Source organism: Poecile atricapillus, chromosome 30 (assembly GCF_030490865.1).
Source record: "Poecile atricapillus isolate bPoeAtr1 chromosome 30, bPoeAtr1.hap1, whole genome shotgun sequence".
Lineage (NCBI taxonomy): Eukaryota > Metazoa > Chordata > Aves > Passeriformes > Paridae > Poecile > Poecile atricapillus.
Window position 1 is genome coordinate 2773673 of NC_081278.1, and position 20849 is coordinate 2794521.

Sequence of the window (20849 nt, forward strand, 5' to 3'; positions counted from 1 at the left end):
CTCCCCCACACCACTGGAGAGAGACAGTGACTCCACCACCTCCCCTCTGGCCAGCTCATTCCAATTCCCCATCAGCCTTTCTGTGAAGAACTCCTTCCTATTGTGAAAAATGAGGTTCACTCACTTAATAAATTATAAAAGGTTTAATATAAACAAAAAGACAATTGGGAGACAAAGATAATAAAGCAAAGGGTTAAAACAGCCAGGGTATCCTGGTGCATTGCCAGGAACACACCTGGTATCTTTGGAACACTCCTTTTATCCCATTCTGCTGTGGGGTTTTAATGCATACTCATATTTTTCCAAAAAGTATTTTGCATGTCTACGCCCTGTATCCACCTTTTTAGAGCATGTGGCTTAAAGATTTTATTTCCCTTTATCACATTTTTATTTGGGCTGGGCTTCCTTCTTCTGCAGGCGGTCAGTGTTGATAGCAGCCTGGGCCCCTTCATTTGTTTCCTGGAGGTTATCTTGCTTTGCACAGACAGGACATTGCCCTAATGTCCAAAATTCTTCTTCACCTATGCCTAAAACTTAAAGCAGGAGAAAAAGACATTGCAAAAGTATATAACATACAGCATTCATCTTAATACTTGCAAAAGCCAGTATCACAATATGGATTTATAACAAGGTACCTTTTATTGTCCTGTATTTTTGATCTAGTAGTGGCTCTTTTTGTTTTGTCCTATGTACTAAGTGGTCTATCTAAAGTCTGATGTCTGTTAATCCTTTGTCAATTCAATAAAGAATTAATTTTATAATAAACCTAATCAGCCATTCTTAAGAACTTGTGAATGAGAGACATTTGGGGTGCAGGCTGCCTCAAAATGAGCTGCTGCCACAAAGCTGAGACAAAGGCAGAACTTGTCTAAACTTGTCTCCGTTTGTAACAGCAGAGCCCAAGCAGAGGCGGAGGAAGAAGGAGCAGGAGCTGTTTTGCGGCCATGCCCAAGAGAGACTGGAAGGATGCCCTCCCTCTGGTCTCACTTGCTTGGCTTTCTGACAGGCTCTGAGGCAGGGGCTGCAGTTCCTCAGTTGTGGGGCCCAGAACCAAACCCAGGATCCCGGCACTGCCTGACAGCGCTCTGGACGCCAGCACGGTTGTGCGTCCGAGTCTCGGCCACTGTGCTGCTGCTTCATTTGCTCTTAGACACACCCACAGCTCCCTGTTAAGCCCAGATGCTCTCTGGTTCTGCCCTCTTCCTGATCCTGAGCAGGGATGGAGCATTACTGTGCTTTCAGGAAGCTATTCTTGAAAGCCTCAGGCATCCTAAGCTCCTTTGCCATCTGTGGATGCTTGACACAGAACCCCTCACAGCGGGGTTCAGGGCATACTCAGCTTGGCTCTTCCAAAATCCAAGGCTCAGGGTACTCAGCAAGACCTTTAACTCCACAATGTTGTGGAACTGGACCTTCAGCACAGGGACCTATCCAGCCTGATCTGCGCTCGTTCCTCTGCGTCTCTGAACAAAACACAGTGCAGAAGAGAACAGCAGGAGGGGCCTGCGTGTCTCAGGGCTCAGGATTTGTGTCACAGAACTCCAGAATTGTGACCCTTCAGCTCCACACAGATGCAGGTTAAGTGAAAAAGCCAAACTGTTTATTGCTGGAAGACAAAGCAAAGGGATGAGTTGAGAGGCAAAAAAGGGGGTGGCACAGTCTGAGGGCTGGGGGGATGGAGCTGTCAAAAAGGAGGGAGAGTGGAAGGGAAAAAGAAGGAGTAGGCAGTGTCTGAGGGCTGCAGGGAGGGAACTATCTACAGGCAGGGAGAGGGCTGAAGCCACATGAGCTTCCCACAGGCTCAGCTGTGCCAGTCATTAGCTGTGCCTGGAGCTCCAGCTGGTCTCTTCTGGTGTCAAGGTATTCTCATCTTCCATGGCATCTGGAGGTCTTAAATGAACACTGTTTCTTCTGAGCCAGCAGATGAGCCTACTTCTGCAGCTCTTTCACTGAATATCAGTTGAACTACTATGTTTGTCTGGGAAGGGCTGTCATTCCTCCTCAGGGCTTAAAAGGCTGGAAGAGAGAGGAACAGAGCCACAATCAGAGCCCGGATCTGTGGGAATCCTAGGAGAATGTCCTGCCAAGGCCATCCCAGCCTGCTCTTGCCAGAGTTACAGGAGGGGAGTGGCCAACGGGATCAGCTGCAAGGTCCTGGTCACGAATCCACACCCCCCAAACCCCCTGCTTCGCGTCCCTGAAATCTCTCTGTGCTCTGCCCACACCACCCCTCGTCCACACAGGGAGCAAAGCCCTCTGTTGCCAGGGCAGAGACTGCAGCTCCCCCCGCCAGCCCCCACGGGCAGCACTCACTCACCCTTACTGAAGGCCTAGAGCTCTTCCTGCTGCCCCCTCATGGGTACCTCGACCATCTCTGGGAACACAGAGCCTGTCAGGGCCCCAGCGGCACAGCTCCCTGCCAGCGGCGCTGCCAGCCCTGGGGCCACACGCCCTCCCGCCCCGGCAGGGCTCAGCCCGGGCCCTTGCCGCATCCTGACTCAGCCCAAGGGCACGGCTGCCAGAGGCCGGCAGCAGCCCCGAGGGCAGCCGGGGCTCCAGGACGCCGGGCCCGGGTGCCGCTGCCGGGGCAGCAGCCGGGGCTGGGGCCGAGCTCCGGCGGGGCGGGGAGGGAGCCCGGGCTCGTGGCTCACCGATGAACCTGATGGCCGCCGCTCGCAGGGACTCCTGTGGGCTCTGCAGGTACGGCAGGGCCCGGCGCAGGTCCTCAGCCGCTCGGTTCCTGTCCTGTGCCAGCTGCAGAGAGCGGCAGGAGGGAAGGGTTGGTGCGGGCTCTGCCCCTCGGTCGGGCGCTGCCTGCGGCCAGCCCCGGCCTCCCGTGCCTGCCCAGCCCTGAGGCCCGGCCAGCAGCCGCTGGCGCCGGGCTCTGGAGGGGGCAGAGGGCCGGCTGCTGCCCGGGGAGCCGCGGTGCCGACCCAGCCCACAGCCCCACTGGGCCAGGGTGAAACAGAGAAATTAGGAATCATTTATAAAAATTGCCTTGAGTAAAAGAAGGGGCTACAAAACCTGTGTGAAATGCTGACTGCTCCCAAAAGAGCAGGAAGAGAATAAAGACTGCAGGATGAGATAAAGAGCTAGAATACGTAAACAGGATGCAAGCATAAATGCACCATAGGGTGAGGGGGTTCCTTGGATTCTTTTGGACCCCTAAGCCACAAGAAATGGAAAGAGAGGGTTCAAAAGAACTGAAAGGAGCATGCACAAAAAGACAAGGTGAAAATTTCAGCTGAAGGAAAATTGGTGACTTCAGCCCCAAAGGCCTCCAGACGACCACCAGAGTGACCAACAAGGAGCAGTGCGCAGCTGCAAATAGGCGTGGAACTAATTTTAGTATGAAGCGGGGACAGGCAGGGTTAGCAAATGAATATGTATTAGACATACTGTGTAACCCTAGTTTGTAGAGAATAAAAAGGGAGAAACAAGACTCCAAGGTGTGCATGCTTTCGGAGGAGATATCCCCCATGCACCTGAGCACTGAATAAATTCATACCTACTCTCATAACTACTCTGTGAGTTATAGAGTTTTTCTATCCGCATACCAAGGGCTCCATTGGCACCCGGCTCGGGGCCACGGGAGCCTGGAGAAGAACGTGTGCAGCCCAGGGAAGGGAGCGGTGTGTGGGGCGCAGGCTGGCGCCCCTGGGTGGGGCACTGGGCAGGGGCACAGATGCCAGCACCACACACTGAGTGCTGGGGCCAAGGGTCTTCTCCAGGCTGAGGCTGGGGCTTCCAGGCTGTCCTTACCAGACACTCTGCAAAGTTCAACAGCTGCTCCTTCTTCATCAGCTGCTTGAGATTCCTCCTCTTTAGGAACTCGGCCACTCGAATCAGCGCTTTCCGAGAGGCCTGGAGAGCAGCAGAGATGCAGAGATGGCACTGCAGCCAAGGGCACAGGACTCTTGTCTGGGTGACAGGGCCCAGAGGAGGCTGCAGCCTGGGAGGTTCTAGGGCATGAGGAAGCCAATGCCCCTGCCAGGGATGCACCAGCATCACACAAAACCTGACCTTCGCCACATGCTGGTTCTCATCATGGCAGTGGATGAAGAGGGGAATCAGGCTCTGGCTCAAAATCTTCTCCAGGGGCTTTTTTCCCTCATCCATTACCAAGTCCATCATCTTGAAGAAGAGGTCAAGGGAGAGCAGCTGCACATGGCTGTGATCCTGGAGGAAAGGAAGAGAAAAAGAACTTAATACCAATTACTCCAGGCTCACCTGGGTGAAGGCCCAAATATCTGTAAAGCACAAAGTTTTGTACAGCAGCCAGTGCTCGTGGCTGGGGGCACAGAGCCTTACATGGTCAAAGAGCAGCAGGAGTGCCTCAGCCAGCTTTGGGGCAGTGGTACTGGATATCAGGATGTCTTTGTTCTTGAGCATATTAGTGAACACATGGAGGGTCATGCCAACCACATCTCTGTCTGCATCACCCAGCAGCTCCAGAAGGCTTTGAGACAGGCTGCACATTCTTATGGCCTGTGTGGAAAACAAGGCTGTGCTGGGAAGCCATGAACGGCCCTGGCACTGCAACCCCACTCTGCTGCCGCCGGGCCCAGAGGCCAAAGGCCTGTCCCAAAGCACTCAGGCAGGTGAGGCAGGAGAGCTGGGAGCAGCTGCCTCAGCTCCTGAAGCCCAGCCAGCACAAGGAGCTGCTTTCCCCAGCACAGCTTCAGCCGCTGCCCTGTCCTCACCATCGAGGGATCCTTGCTGAGCACCATGAGGCCTCTGAGTGCCAGGCGACGCCTCTGCCTGCACTCATTCTGCAGGTGCATTGACATGATCTCCAGGATGCTGTCACCACATGCACTCAAGTCCAGGCAATCCAGGATCTGAAAGGCACAGGGCAGTGAGAGGGTACCCAGCTGGAACCTGGAGCCTGGAACCACACAGGGCTGGGTCCAGGCAGCGGCACAGGGAGCAGGCACTGTCCCAGGCAGCTGTGGCTATGCAAGGGCAGAGAGCTGAGAGGCAGGTCAGTGAGGTAGTGCTGGCCATCAAGCTCACCTCCACAAGGAATGCCAGGAAGGGCAGATCCCAGCATGGCTCCTCCCCGCTGAGCAGCCGGAGCAGGCGGAGTGCAATCCCAGAACATAAGGATAGGGAGGCACCGTGCATCTCCCTGGAAGGGGGGAAAAAGGCACCAAGACCCTGAGGTGGGGAGGGCAAACCTCTCCTAGGAATAACTCACTGAGGTCTGGTCTTTCCTCAGCATCCCTGGAGGGACTATGGGTACTTTGGGAGGTGGCTCCTTCTGGGCATCCTCTCCCGGCCTTTTCCACTCTGCTCAGCCGTCTCTCAGTGACCCTCTGACCCAGGACCACAGGACTGTGGGGGACACCTCAGGCACAGGGCACAAAAGCTGGAGGTAGCGGGGAGAAGGGGGACTCACCTGGCCAACAGACCCACGGCATAGTGCTGGGTGTCAGCACAGAGCAGCGTGTCCCAGCCACGCTTGCGCTCCATAGCCATCAACTCACTATCATAGTGCAAACAGCAGAGCAGAGCCTTCATGGCCTGCACTGCAAACCTGTGTGCAGAGCAAAGCCCAGGTCACACTGGGAAAACTGGCAGTGTCTACAAAGGCATGGGAAGGACAGGAGGACTGGCACCTGTTGGGGTTGCTGGGAAGGCGGTGTTCCTCCTGGCATGCTCTCCAGAAGATGTCAACTTCCACTGGTGGCATCTGCTGGGTGGTGATGACAACATGGAACAGCAGAGCCACAAACAGGCGGGCGGAATAAAGGATCATCGCCTCGTGGCACTCAGGCACTTGGATAATCACCCAGAGCACCAGAGTTGCCTGCAAAAGAAGCACCCAAAGACAGCGCTCAGTGCCGAGGTGTCCATGGGGCAGGGCCCAAGGGGAGACACAGGGGGAGCAGCGGGCCTGGTGTCCCCTGAGCCTGCCCCTAGCCCAGGTTTCAGCCCAGCACTCCCAGAGGCAGGGAGAGGGTGGAGAGCTGCTGGAGAGGTGATGTGGGACTGAGCAATGGCCCATAAACTCACAGCCAGGGAAAAAACCTTCTTGTTGTCCCCATCGGAGGTGCACATGCTGTGCAGAGGCCAGTCCTCCATCACACAGAGCAGTGTTGCCAGCACCTTCTCCACTGTTGGTCCTGACGAGGCGATAGTTCTCCACATCATTGCAGCAGCTCTGTGGGATCAGAGCTCTGTGTCAGGGGTGTCTCAGTCATAGCACCATGACCTATGCAGCTGTGGGAGCCCAAGTGACAAAGCCCCAGTGCCCTGAGGGGCAGGGAGGGAACATTGGCAGCAGCCTGGAGAAACAGAGGGGCCCGAGGCTCCTGGACCTCTCTGCCTGTTGGGCAGACCCCATTGGACAGACTGTGCAGGGCAATGGGCCCTAAAGGCTGGTGAGCCCTGAGTTCTCAAGGCACGTGGGCCCCATACCTGTCACATGATGGGGCACAGTGCAGCAGGGTCAGCACCACATCAACAGGATGTTTTTCAGCCAGCTTCAGAATGTTCATGGCCAGCCTGGCACCCACAGTGGCATGGGACATGAGACTCTGGTGAATGTTTTTCACCATGGCTGGCACCTGGAGGAGGCATGGGGAAGACTTGGAGCACTGTAAAAGGGATCAGCTTCCCCAGCTTCCCCCAAGAAGTGCTTCCCTTCCCACCACACTGTGCTGGCCTGAAAGGCTGAGGGGGCCCAGTGGCCATGGCTTGAGGGGGCACACAACCCTGGGAGGCCTCCAACCCTAGCCCCAGGCTGGGTACCTGCTGAGAAGAAAATCCTCTCTCCTCAAAGAAATCTGTAGAGGGAGCATGAATAATTGTGGGAGTGGGCATGGTGTCAGTATTTGCGATGTCCTGAGCCACTCCAGTGTTGGCGTTTGTGGTGGCCACGTCCTCAGTCACTTCCACGTCATCCTTTGCCCTGTGATCATTCATTGCACTGTCAGAGTCTTCTGAGCACTCAGCCAAATCTGGGCTGGTTTCAGTCTTTGTCATGCCCTGAGTCTCTTCATTGACAGTGTCTGTGGTGGCCACACCAGTGCTGAAGTTTGTGATGGCCACGTCCTCAGTCACTTCCACGTCAGCCTTTGCCCTGTGATCATTCATTGCACTGGCAGAGTCTTCTGAGTGCTCAGCCAAATCAGGGCTGGTTTCAGTCTTTGTCAGGCCCTGAGTCTCTCCACTGATAGTGTCTGTGATGGCCACATCCTCAGTCATTGACATGAGAAAAACCTCTTCCCAGTTTTCAGTCACTGAGGTGTCAAACTTTTCTGAGTGGTCAGGTGAATCTGGGCTGACATCAGGCTCTGCCTGGAGCTCAGTCAGCCCAGAGTCAGGCTTGGCTGTGCTCTCAGTTGCTGTGGTACTGTTCTTTCTACGCTGAATGGGCACAGACTTCCGGAACATCTGCAGGAGAACAAAGGGAAGCTAGGCATGTTCCATGGAGTACTAAAAGTGCAGTTCTCCGCTGAGCAGTGACAGCAGGCCCAGACCAGGTGGGGATGGCTGCAGGTACCTTCAGCGTTCTGCGGAAGCGGCCACGGGAGGGATCCTGCTCTTGTGTCCGGTCCATGGCCGCATCTGGCAAAGAGCGAGCGCAGCCAGAGCTGAGGGGCTGTGGGAGAGGCCAGAGAACACAGCCCAGCCCTGCACTCCCCAGGCAGGGACAGCCCTGGGATGTGCCAGGGGATGGAGCAGGGCTGCTGTGGGGGGTGGGGCAGCCCTGGCCCCTCTTCCATTCTGTCTGTGGGCATGTCCAAAGCAGGTGGGATGGGATGGGGCCAAGCTGGTTGCAGCCATCAGCCCTGTGGCCCAGCTCTGCCACTCACCATCCTGCAGTGGCTGGAACTGCTCCGGCTCTTCAGGCTGTTGTGCTGGAGCAGCTCCAGTGTCCTTCTTTCTTTTCCCCCTGACCACTTTGAATAGGCTGAGGAATCTGCCTGCCATGCTAGAGTCTGGCCTTGAGGGCACCTTAAAGAGAGATGCCTTGGGAAAACTCTGAGTCAACAAATCCCGCAGTTGTGCCTTGAAGACGCCTGCGGTAGAGATGCTGCAGGAAGACTACAGGACAGCAAGTCCTGCAGTCTGCTCTTGAGGGCTCTGCCACAATGACAGGAGACTCCTCTTAAATGATTCTGGTCACCGAGTCCCACAGTCTCACCTTGAGGGCACAGGCCAGAAGGATGGCAGATGCCTCAGGAAAGCTCTGGGTTACCAAGTCCCACAGTCCGGCCTTGCAGGCACCTGCAAAAGAAAAGCCTTGGGAAGGCCACGACCACCAAGGCCCACAGTCTTTCCACAAGGTCACCTGTAGGAGTAAAGCCTCGGAAAAGCTCCAGGTCAGACACAAATGAGTGCGCTGTGCGGGGGCTCCTCACAGCACCACTCTGGCGTGTCCTGTCCCGTCGCATGCACCGAGCACTGTTGTGTGGCCCTGTCACCGCCAGCTCCTATGTCACCACGTGTCACAAAGGGCCCTTTGACACCCTGTCCATTTCCATCCCATGGTGACCATATGTCACAAAGGGCCCTTGCACACACTGCCCTCTGCCCTGGGGCCGCCCCCATCCCCCCCAGAGTAGCCCAGGTTGGACGGAATCCCTTGCCCAAAGCGTCTAAGACAGCCCGACAGGATCTTTAGGAACGCCTCAAACCATCACCAAATGCTGCCCTGCTCTGCAGGCTTGGGGCAGCAGAAGGAGCCCCCAGGGCTGCCGACGTAGCCGCAGCAGGAAGGGCACGGGGCCTTGCACAGAAGCTGGCACAGCCTCCTTTGGACACATCCTGGCTGATGGCCATTGTAAACTTGCAGGTGTGACACAGACAAGGAACGTGTGGGCCAGGGCACGAATGCTGCTCTGAGCCCTGGGGCCTGGCCAGCACTGAGATCAGCAGGTGTGGCAGAGTCCCCACCTAGGCAGACCTGCCACCCCCCTGAGTCTTGACAGTGCTGGTGCCCATCTCCTGCCCCAGAGACCTGTGCCCCTGGTGGGCTTCTGTGCCAGAGGGCAGCCAAAGCCCATGTGCATTTGGGACTGTGCTCCTTCCTGCAGGGGTCTTGGCTGGAGCTCCTGGAGCTACTGCTGGCCACTCTTGCTATCTGTTAAATGATGTTGCTCCTTCCTGGAATGATATTTTCCATGGAAGGAGTTTGCAGTAGCACAAAAACACCATCAGCTGCTGAATTTCTTAGGATGGTTAGATTGTACAGAGGCACTGTCATGTTTCGGTCTGATCTTCGGTCTGTTTTTCTGGGACAAACATTAGCCCACTTTCTGATGTTCAAGGCTTCAGTTGCTGCATGTCCGTCTGTGTGCAGCTGATACAAGGCAAACATTTTCCCCAGACACAAAAAGTCCTGCCTGGACAATCACAGAGCTACATCTATTTTTAGTTTTAACTTTTTTAAATTTTTCCTGAGCCTGCTGGCTGTGTTCAAGGTTTTCTCCCAATTTTCTCCCTAGTGCACATTCTCCAGAAATTGTGCTTTTACGTCCTTTTGCATTTATTAAATTTACCTGCAATGACCAGTCAATCAAAACCCTGGGAATACTTCAACTTCAGGTTGAACCCAGGCAAAATACTTATCTCCCACATCTGAAGCCATGAACTGCCAAGTACTGTCCCTGGTGTCATACCCTGTCCCCTGTAGGTGTCCTGATGCCATTTCAAAGGGGTTGCTAATGAAAATAAGTTTTAATATTTTTGTAGTTTCCACATTGGCATTAAAATCCTTGACTAGAAAAATCACATGTCAAAATTTCTAGGATTCTTACATACCAAAGCTGTCATTTTCACCCTGGATTTTAGAGTGTCTGAAGAGTCACACAAGGTTTTAGTTTTAGACATTACAGAAAAAGTCTTTGCTGTTTGGCTATACCATTCCATCAGCATATAATCCTGATGATTCCTTTAGGCAGGAGCAGCGAACGCAAGAATGAGCCAAACAAGCTATTCCTGTGTTCTCATGTCCTGCACAGCAGTAACTGGGAATTCAAGAATGGATTCAGGAGGCAATGGGTGCACAGGGAGCCACAAAGACTTTGGGATGCTGAAATGGACCAGCCTGGTGCCTGTGCCCAGGCTGCACCGGGCTGAGTCCAGCTGGGTGATCTAACAATGGTTGAATGGACACACCATGGGCCACTGGAGACTCCTGCTCCTAATTCTGTGAGCTACAATATTCACCTGTGATTCACCAGATGATTTTTTCATCTTTGCTTGAAATCCAGGAGAAGAAAAGGTCAACATGGAAAAGTGTTCTTCCAATTCTAGTGACAACTGTGTCTGCACACCACCTTGTGCCCATGGCAGGGTGGTTGGAACTGGATGATGTTTATGATACTTCCCAACACAAAGTGCTCTGGAATTCTGTGGTTCCCCAAGTGGAGAGCAAAACTGAGCCATGTAAGTCCCTGCTTTTTTTCAGCGCATGCTGCCCCTTCCTTTGTTCTAAGCAAGTCCAGGGTTTAGTTTCAGAGCTGATGCATCTGTCATTAAGATGCCTTCACAGAAGAGAGGGAGGACAGGTGCAGCACAAGGCTTGAACCCCATCAGTGTCTCTCTCTCACGATGGCACCAATGCCACTGCCTTGGGACACCTGAGTGTGGAAGGCGAGCCCACCCTCAAGCACGGCCATCCAAGTCAGTCAGGGGCACAGGCTGCATCTGAAGCTGCCAAGTGTTGCTGTGAGGCTGCAAGTGAACAGAAAGCCATTGTGGCCAACTCTGCTGAAGCCTTTTGCCAAACCAAAGGCAGCTGTGCCCACAGCCTCCCCCTGTTTGGCACCCGGCTGCTGTGGACGCCTCACTGTGCAGGTGCCGACGTTTGGGCTGCTGCTGTTCCTGTGCCCACTCTGCTGCTGTTTCTGTGGGCTCCAGGGCCTCTTCAGCAGCAGCAACTCTGCAGCCCTGCTCGAGGAGACATCGCCACCCTCCCCATGGTGGTGTGATGAACGGGCCAGGAGACCAGCTCCTTTTAAAAAGGCCTTTATTAAACAGGACAGCTCTGGGGTGGGGGCCCGAGGGGTCGCGCACACCACCACTGCTCCCACTTGGACACCGCAGAAGAGGAGGATCCGTGCAGCTTTGTCACTAGGGCAGAGCTGGGCCTTCCTTCCTCACGGGAGTCCCCGGGAAGACTCATCCTCTTGGCCTCATAGCCTAGGGTGTCATCCCAGTCGAGTCCCCTCGTGGTTATGTCGGCCTCTGGAGGGAAGTCAGGGGACTCCTCTGGGTCTTCCTTGTTAGATGGTACTGTTTTTATTCCTTCCCTTTTGTGTGGCTCGTTGTCTCGGGGTTTTTTCCAGTCTGGGTGCGTCCCATGAGTCTCTGGTCTCTTTCATTTTCATAAAAGTCCTTATGTCATCCTCCTCCTCAGGGCCCAACTGAACAAGGTACAGCAACTTGGGGCAGGGGTACAGTGTTGCCATGTGGGAGTCTAGGAGCAGTGGGGGCAGGGCCTGGCTGAACACGGAACAAGAAACACAGGGTACAGCAACTTGGGAGAGGGGGTACAAGGTAAGTAAACCTGGGACAGGGGTACAAGGTAAGGGGTTTACAAACAGTAATATGTTAAACAATATTCTAATTATTCTTAACAATATCCCCCCTCTTATATTTTGATCGGGCTCAAGCCCGCATCAATTAGCAATTTCCGATTCCTGGAAATAGAATTTCTTCAGTTTTTGGTATTGGTCATAGACCTTCTTAGCTGATTTATGTTCCTCTTGTTGACTTTTCATGTCCATCATTTTAGTGTGCTTAGTTGTTTTTGAAATTTGAGTACTTGCTTGGATTGTGGATGAGATTACTCTGATTAGACAGGGGAGCAGGCAGGGTAGAAATAGTAGGCTTGTTAATGCGGCTGCAGCTACAAAAGCTACCTTCTTCCACCATTTTCCTTTAAATGACCAAAAGTCATCCCACCAGCTGGTATCTAGTAGAGGAGTCCATTCTTGAGTCCCTACATAAGCAATTTTACGAATCTCTGTGGATATGTTTTTAATAACCTCGCTCCTATCATCTATCTCCAAGCAGCACTCAGAAGAGTTAAATTTACCACAAATTCCCCCCTCTTCTGCCAACAGATAGTCTACTGCCAACCGAATTTGATAGATAACTGTTCTGGTTTGTGCCAATTGAGTATTTATATGATCGAGAGCTGAGGCTGTTCGATTGGAGATTACTTCAAGTACTGCTTGGAGTCGAATAATCCGATTTAACATGTAAATTGGGGTACGGTATCCCCAGGATCCGTCCTGGGCCCATGTTGCTGGTCCATAAGTTTTAATGATCTCCTCTGGTGTCCAAATTCTCCCCTTCCATTTCTGAGTGCTTTCCATGTCAATTACATGCCTTCTTTTTCGGTTTAATTTCTTCAGATCATCATATACTGGAACTCCCAAGCTTGTCCCTGACTCTTTAGGTAGGAGGAAGAAGGCAGGCTTGATAATGCCTATTGTACAGCTCCCTGTCCAATCCTTTGGAAGGACAGTGTAAGCAACATTCCCACAAATCCAAAACAAGTGATCAGGGGCTTCCCAAAAAACATCTGCTATCTGTGTGGGGTGTTCCCAAAATTTGGATATTTGCTTTACTTCCCAAAAGGGGTTTATTCCCTTGTCTGCACATTCATGGAGATTATACCCCTCATGATAAATGCAGCCCTTCTTTTTCTTCTCAATTGCCCAATATGTATCTGGTTTTCGTGGGATCCACTTAGTCCTCATATCCTTTATGATCAAATATCTTTTACACGCCATCCTTCCGACCGGAGTAGTATACCTTTTTCCTGTTCTCAGTATACACTCTTCACCAATTACTTTTGATTTTAAATCCCATCTCTCTTTAGCTCTCTTCATTAAGAGCTGGGATTTCGGTTCTGTTTGTTTCCATTTGAGGATTTCCAATGGTCCCAGACTAATTCCTTCCCATGGCCATAATTCAGACATCTTTGTACTCCCACAAACCCAACAATTAGTTATGTTTAGTTCTTTACTGATTCTCTCTACCAAATCTATGAATAAGTTCTTCCCATCATGTATCTCTAATTGGTCCTTTTTAGGCATCTCTGTTAGTTGTTTTTCCTTTATCAAGTCCTTCATTCCTTCTTTCTCAAAACAGAACCATGCTTCTCCCATAGGGCATTCACCCAGTAGGCGTTGCCTAAATGAAGCAGTATTTTTTGCCAGCCAATATACTTTCCCGCCCTCTTGGCAGGTTGTTAACTGGGAGTGGTTGAAGCATTTGGAATTTATGTTAGTGTGTACCCGGATTAGTGAGCCAAGGCTCTCCCCGTCATAGAGAGGATGGTAACACTTGGAGCATGCATTCTTTCCGCTCTCCATGGTGCTCCTCATCACCAGGACTATTATTAGTCCCCTCAAGAGTCCGGTGTGAACCATTCCTCGATCTCACCCGGTCTTGCCTCTTGAGTTGGGGAGTTCTTATTCCCTTGGAAATATGACCGGGTTTGCTTCCTCCCCTTTCCCTACTAATTTGATGCTTCCTCGGAAAATGCTCTGTGGGAGATATCTGGTCAGACTACACTTCTGTAAAACTTAACAAACTTTAAACCTGAGCAACAGTCACTTATACAAGAAATTCTGTAAAGTTACACTTATACACGTTCTGGGATTAATAAAGGAAACTCAACAAAGTTTAAACTTGATGAACAGCAATCATAACTATTATGAATCTTAAAAATACAGGATTTCAGTCTTTGTTAGGTTTTACTACCATTCTTTATCAGTTTTTCTTCTCCTTTTTAAAGGTTACTTTAAGGTTGTTTGAATTTGGTATAGCAATCCACTTGGGTGAGGTTGTCGGTGTTCTTACGAGATCTGGTTCATTACTTGGAGGGGGTACTGGTCCTTTTACTCTGGAAATGTGCGTCCAGCCTCTTTCTTGAGTCTGAACTGAAGTGTGTGATGTGAGTAGCACCTGAAAGGGACCTTCAAATTTAGGAGTTAGCGGGATGTTGTTCCATGACTTTATTAAAACCCAGTCCCCAGGCTTAATCTGATGCATATCAGAGTCTAAGGGGGAAGTCTGAGGCAGGTACCCTCTCTTTCTTAAATCTTCCAGTGTTTTTCCAATAGTTTTCAAGTACCTCTGGGTTACATCTTCCCCTTCCAAATAATTCCCTGTGCTATAGGGAGTTATCAGAAATGGTAACCCAAACAGCATTTCATAAGGAGAAGCTCCTATATCTGACCTGGGTCGGGTTCGGATTCGCAGAAGGGCAAGGGGCAAGCATTTAAGCCAGTTCATTTGAGTTTCAGCAATGAGCTTGGTAAGCACATTTTTAAGAGTCTTGTTCATTCTCTCTACTTTCCCTGAGCTCTGTGGGTGCCATGGGGTATGTAATCTCCACTTTATTCCTAAGGCTTTGATTGTCTTGTGTAAAATTTGGGCTACAAAGTGAGGACCTCTATCAGAATCAATGTTGTTAACTAGCCCGTACCGGGGAATGATTTGCTCTAATAGGATTCTCACGACAACCTCTGCGGTTTCTTTTCTAGTAGGAAAAGCCTCCACCCAATGGGTAAGATGGTCTATTATTACTAATATGTGCCTGTAGTTTTGGATGGGTGGCATTTCGGTAAAGTCAACTTGGATATTTTGAAATGGCCTCAATGCCAATTCCCTTCCCCCCGGTGTGGTTTTCCTCATGACTTTTTGGTTTACTCTTTGGCAGATTGAGCACCCCCGAGTTATTGATTTTGCTAACTCATATACTCCAATGCACAGATTTTCCCTTAGAAAGTGATCACACAGTCCCTGGACTCCCCAGTGGGTTAGCTCGTGTATTTCTGCTAATACTCTCCTGGCTAATGATTTGTTTAAAAACCTACGCCCATCAGGCATCAACCATTCCCCTTGTTGCCCCTGATGCATGTGCAGCTCTTTTATCAGATTTAGTTCTTTTTCACTAAATACTGGTTCTTCTCCTTCTTTATCTTTATCTGATGCTTCATTTAAGTTAAAAATTTTCACTGCTTCTCCTGGACTTAATGCTGCCTCTTTTGCTGTTTCATCTGCTAGTTGATTCCCCTTTGCTTCAAGTGTATTCCCTCTCTGATGTCCCTTAACATGCACTACTGCAATCTCCATTGGTTTAGATAAGGACTCCAATACCAACTTTATCAACTCCTTGTGTGCTAAATCTTTTCCTTTTGAGTTTAAGTAACCACGCTCTTCCCAGATTTTTCCAAATGTATGCACTATCCCAAAAGCATACCGTGAGTCAGTGTATATTGTACCCCGCCCTCCTTCTAACAGATCTAGCCTCCTCTTCAAAGCATACACCTCACAACACTGCGCTGACCAACTTGAAGGCAACTTTCCCTTTTCTGCAATCTGTAGACTCCCTTCTTCTGTGGCTTTTGTCACAGCATACCCTGATACTCTTTTTCCCCCTATCACCCTAGAGGATCCATCTGTAAATAACTTCTCCCCATAAGGTAAGGGGATATCATCCAGATCTTCTCTGATTTTAGTCTGCAGGTTCACGAGTTCTGTGCAGTCATGTTCTAGTTCTGGTAGAGGTTCTCCAGAGAGGAACTGGGCTGGATTTAGACTCCTCGAGATAGTTAACTCTAGGTTATCGTTGTCCATTAGGACAATTTCATATTTTAAAATTCTGGAATCCGTTAACCACTGTTGGGCCCTTTGACTTAATAATGTCTTCAGGTCATGTGGCGTATGGACCCTTATTTTTCCATGTAGAGTCAATTTCTGGGTTTCCTCTATTAGAATAGAGGCAGCAGCAAGTGCCTGGATACAGGTAGGCCATCCCCTGGCCACTGGATCTAGCAACTTAGAGATGTAGGCGATTGGCTTTTTACACCCCCCCCACTCTTGGGTTACTACCCCATACGCAACCCCCTTCTCTGTGGTTACGAATAGGTCAAATCTTTTCCTCAAATCAGGTAAGCTTAGGACGGGTGCTGTGGATAACTTTACTTTCAGCTCCTCTAACTTCTTTTCATCATTATCAGTCCATTTTAATGGCTCAGAGTCCACCAACTTGTCATAGAGGAATTTAACATTCTGCGTGTATTGGTCAATCCATAATTTGCAATATCCAAATAATCCTAATAATTTCCTTACATCCCTTTTTGTTTCCGGTGCCTGTAATGATAATATACCAGAGATCCTGTCAGGACTTATCTTCTTATACCCCTTTCCAATCAGATGACCTAAATATGTGATTTCTGGTTCTACAAATTGCAGTTTGCTTTGAGAAACTTTCAATCCTTTTTCTCCTAGAAAATTTAGAAGTTTTATGCTGGTAATTCTGACCTCATTTTGTTCTGGCCCTGATATTAGTAAGTCATCCACATATTGTAATATTTGCACCTGGTCCCCAGGGGTAAATTGTTCAAGCAGGGTTTCCAGCGTTTGTCCAAAGAGGTTTGGGGACTCTGTGAACCCTTGAGGTAGGCGTGTCCACCTTAGTTGCAACTTCCTCCTTTGGTCTGGGTATTCCCACTCAAAGGCAAACCAATCCCTACTTCTCTCATCCAGGGGACAAGCCCAGAATGCATCTTTCAAATCGATGACAGTGAACCATGCATGATCTCTTGGTATTCTGCTTAAAAGGGTGTAGGGATTCTGGACTACAGGGTGCCTTGTAATGGTCACTTTGTTTACCTCCCTTAGATCCTGCACCAGTCTATATTTGCCTTCAGTTTTCTTCACTGCCAATATGGGTGTGTTATGGGGAGACATACATGGTTCTAAAATACCTTCCTCCAACAGCTGTTCTATTACTGGAGCGAGCCCCTTTCTTCCTTCTGGGGATATTGGGTACTGCTTAATTCGAATTGGAGGAGTGTCTTTTTGCATTTCCACTTTTATCGGAGGAATATCTAAATATCCCCTTCCTCCTCCTTCTGCCCAGACTACTGGATTTATTTCCCCTATATCTTCACTGGTCAATTTCATAATCCGGACTACCATTTTCCCATTTTCCGGAATGATCCCCACTCCTAATTGGACTTGCAAATCTCTTCCCAGTAAATTACCTCCTAGATTGGGCAAGAATATGAAGTCCGCTGAGCATTTTCGGGAGTTGCCTCTTATTTCAACACCCTCCACTATAGGAGCTTGGAACGGTCGTCCTTCTGCCCCTATTACCTCACAAACCCTTCTACTAATGGTAGTTCCAACAGGAAGCTTATTTATACTGGATTTGTCTGCCCCTGTGTCCACCAAAAATTCAAATTCCTCATTCTGGGGACCCACTTCAAAATTTATCAAGGGCTCCTCTTGATGTTTCATTGGGTCCTGTACTACGTAGAGCCCCTGACACCCCTAATCACCTCTCAATACCTTTTCTAGGGCATCCTGTTCCTTTGCGATGGCCTCGTCAGATGCCAGCTTGTTACAGTCTGAGAAAGAGGTTTGAGGGACTGTTGGGTACACTGGAGGAGGGGGAGGTAAGTAATCAAGGGGATCCCATCTTTTGTTTTCCTTTCCTTCCCCCCTTTTCTCTTTTTTCTGCTGCACCTTATATATTTCTGCCGTTTCCTGGTCTGTGGTGCTCTTTCCCCAGCAGGCAGCATAAGTTAGCTGATCCACATCTAGGCTCCCTTGTGACCTTAAATGTTGTCTCAACTGGGAGCACATCCAGGTATCCTGTGTCCCATACCATGGCCATTCCCCCTGAAGTTCCAATTTAGGCCAGACCTCCATACAATAATAGATCATTTTAATTTTGTCTAGGCCTTTCGTGGCCTCCTGGGTGTCCCACTGATCCAGCATTTTTCCTAGGGGACTATTAGGGGGAATGTTCTTCATTTTATCCCCATCCTTCTTTTGGGAACCTGACCTTTTGCTAACACACTTTCCCATTTCCTTCTTTCTGGATGTCCAAACAGAAATCACAGCTAACCCAATAACTTGGACCTCTTACAAAAATCTTAAGGTGCCCCTACCCAAACAGAAAATTACTGATGGGCAACACAAGACCAACTCCTAGAACTTACTCGGCCCTTCTCAACCAAGAAGTTATATACAACTGATTAACTAAAGAAAAGCTAGGACTCACTCTCTCTCAAAGACAACTTATTTTCATTCAACCAGTTTAACACTTGCTTACTTCCACTTTCTCACCAGGAACAGGATATTGGGAAAAGGATGGGACTATACACTCTCTCTCTCTCTGGCCAGATTCCTCTCACACCACACACATGAGACCTGATCTCCCTATCAGGTCTTGGAGGTCAGCCTCTGTAGGGCTTACTTTGCCTACACTGCACCTCCGAGGTCAGCCTCTGTAGGGCTTACTTTGCCTACGCTGCACCTCCCGTCGTACCTCTGCGCCTTGCCCCCTCTGGGACTACTGAGCACCCTTGATCGATGCAGCCAGGGTCCCTAGTACTAGGGTAACCCCAAGACCTTCCCTGTCTAGTCTCCTCCCAGGCTAGAACATCCTGGCCCTAGTACCGTTAGCGTGTGACCCACACTAGACCTAGGTGTCTACACGCCCCAGAACCCCCTAGGCCTTTACTCCTAACCCCCTTTGCCCCCTAGGTTGGCCACCCCTCCCCAGAAGAATGGTCCAGACAAGAAAGGATGTGTGTGTGTGTGTATGCTGCCTGCCTTGCCCACGTTGGACTCCCCACCCCCGTGCCCTAGGCCGTGGGTTTACAGCCTCTCCCTTAGACTGCGACAGCACAGCACCTCTCGGTACGTCGTGATCTAGCTCTGGGAAGTGGGAGCTCTCACTGACCACCTCTGGTACCGGCAGTGTCTGGGGACACCCTGTAGAGCTAGGCCCCCATCCGCTCTGGGGTCACCTAAACCGTTTAGTCCCTGGGGGACCTACCCCTTTGCATGCCACTCACACCTCTTGGTTCCCTCCGCACGCTCAGAGGGGGGGACCCTGCTATCCCCAGGAGACGCTCCACCCGCTTCGCTGGACCCAGTTGGGCCTCTTTCGCTTCCTGCCGTTCCCGGCCGGCCCCCTCGCGGGAGTCCGGAACCACGGTACTGGGCAGTCCACACTCACACCGGGGGTCCGAGCTGCCAGCCCCCGTCTCACTCACACCACACTCGTTCGCCTCCTACTCCCGCCACCGGTGGCTTACCCAATCCGGCGCTCTTCTGCGCTGCTGATCCCAGGCTGTCCTTCCGGGTCCAGTATAGCCAGCTGTCCCCCGAAGGCCCGATAGGGCGGGCGGCCGTCCCGTCCCTGGTCCTCTTCGGGGCGTGGCTATCCCGGACGAGCCCCCAAGCTGTGATGAACGGGCCAGGAGACCAGCTCCTTTTAAAAAGGCCTTTATTAAACAGGACAGCTCTGGGGTGGGGGCCCGAGGGGTCGCGCACACCACCACTGCTCCCACTTGGACACCGCAGAAGAGGAGGATCCGTGCAGCTTTGTCACTAGGGCAGAGCTGGGCCTTCCTTCCTCACGGGAGTCCCCGGGAAGACTCGTCCTCTTGGCCTCATAGCCTAGGGTGTCATCCCAGTCGAGTCCCCTCGTGGTTATGTCGGCCTCTGGAGGGAAGTCAGGGGACTCCTCTGGGTCTTCCTTGTTAGATGGTACTGTTTTTATTCCTTCCCTTTTGTGTGGCTCGTTGTCTCGGGGTTTTTTCCAGTCCGGGTGCGTCCCATGAGTCTCTGGTCTCTTTCATTTTCATAAAAGTCCTTATGTCATCCTCCTCCTCAGGGCCCAACTGAACAATGTACAGCAACTTGGGGCAGGGGTACAGTGTTGCCATGTGGGAGTCTAGGAGCAGTGGGGGCAGGGCCTGGCTGAACACGGAACAAGAAACACAGAGTACAGCAACTTGGGAGAGGGGTTACAAGGTAAGTAAACCTGGGACAGGGGTACAAGGTAAGGGGTTTACAAACAGTAATATGTTAAACAATATTCTAATTATTCTTAACAGTGGCAGCAGCTCTGCGGGCCCTGAGCTCTGTGTCAGGGGGGCCTCGGTCACAGCACCGTGGCCTGGGCAGCCGTGAGGGCCTGGGCTGGCGGCCAGCCCTGCCTCTGCCCACTGCCCCTTATCACAGGCACCCAGTGCCCGTGGCCTGGCAGCACCACCCTGCCCTCCATGTCCCCAGCCAGCCCAGCTTGGGCACCTTGGGCTGTCCTCACCCTCCTGGAGGGGTGGTGTCCCAGCCTCGAGGGCTTCTGCTGCAGGCCTGGGAGACATTTTGGGGAAGCACCGGAGCAGCTGGGTGTCAGGAAAAAGGCAGCTGCCTGGGGCCTGCTTATGGCCTCTGACACCCAATTCCTCAGGTCTTTCCACCACCCCAGACCCTCCTGGGCCTTCTGTTCCCTTGGAACTCCTTGCCACCCACTCCCTCACACATCCCCATTGTGCCTTCCCACTGCCTTGTCCCATCAGAGTCTCCGCAGCTCCTCATCCCTTCATGGCCTCCCAGCACCCCGTCCCCTCAGGGTCTCCCCCAGCCTGGCCCAGCAGCGCCTCAGCCCCACAGGAGCTCCAGAGGAGCTGGATCAAGAGGCACCTGTGAGCCCTCAGCAATCCAGGCAGCACCACACGGACAGCAGGACACAGATGGCGCTTCCTGGCTGGGACAGGGCTTGTGCCTTCAGCAGAACCACCGAAGGTCAAGTGCCTTCTGGCCATTTTCCCTGCACCACTGCATGCCCTGACAGGTAGCTGAGCACAAGCACCCATTTCCCTCTCTTCCCGTATGTCCTACACACCCCGGGCAACAAAAGAAAAGTCTTAGGACTCTGTGTATTATAACATATTCTGTGTTTACTGTATTTATATTCCCTATGTAGGGTAATATTTTAATAGAGTAAAAGCATGATATTTTAGTAAAAGCCTGTCTGCACAACCCAGCTTTTAATTCAGGTGAGA

At 51.3% G+C, this 20849-nt stretch overlaps 1 long non-coding RNA gene and 1 pseudogene across 1 annotated transcript; both read right to left on the minus strand.

The window, feature by feature from the left end:
* LOC131589891 (zinc finger protein 850-like) overlaps positions 1–20849 on the minus strand; it is a 480942-nt pseudogene that overhangs the window by 27841 nt on the left and 432252 nt on the right.
* On the minus strand, positions 642–3331 carry LOC131589902 (uncharacterized). Its single transcript, XR_009279871.1, has 3 exons — positions 2652–3331; positions 2318–2374; positions 642–2016 (listed from the first exon to the last, which is right to left on the minus strand). It is a non-coding gene; the product is annotated as an uncharacterized LOC131589902 (long non-coding RNA).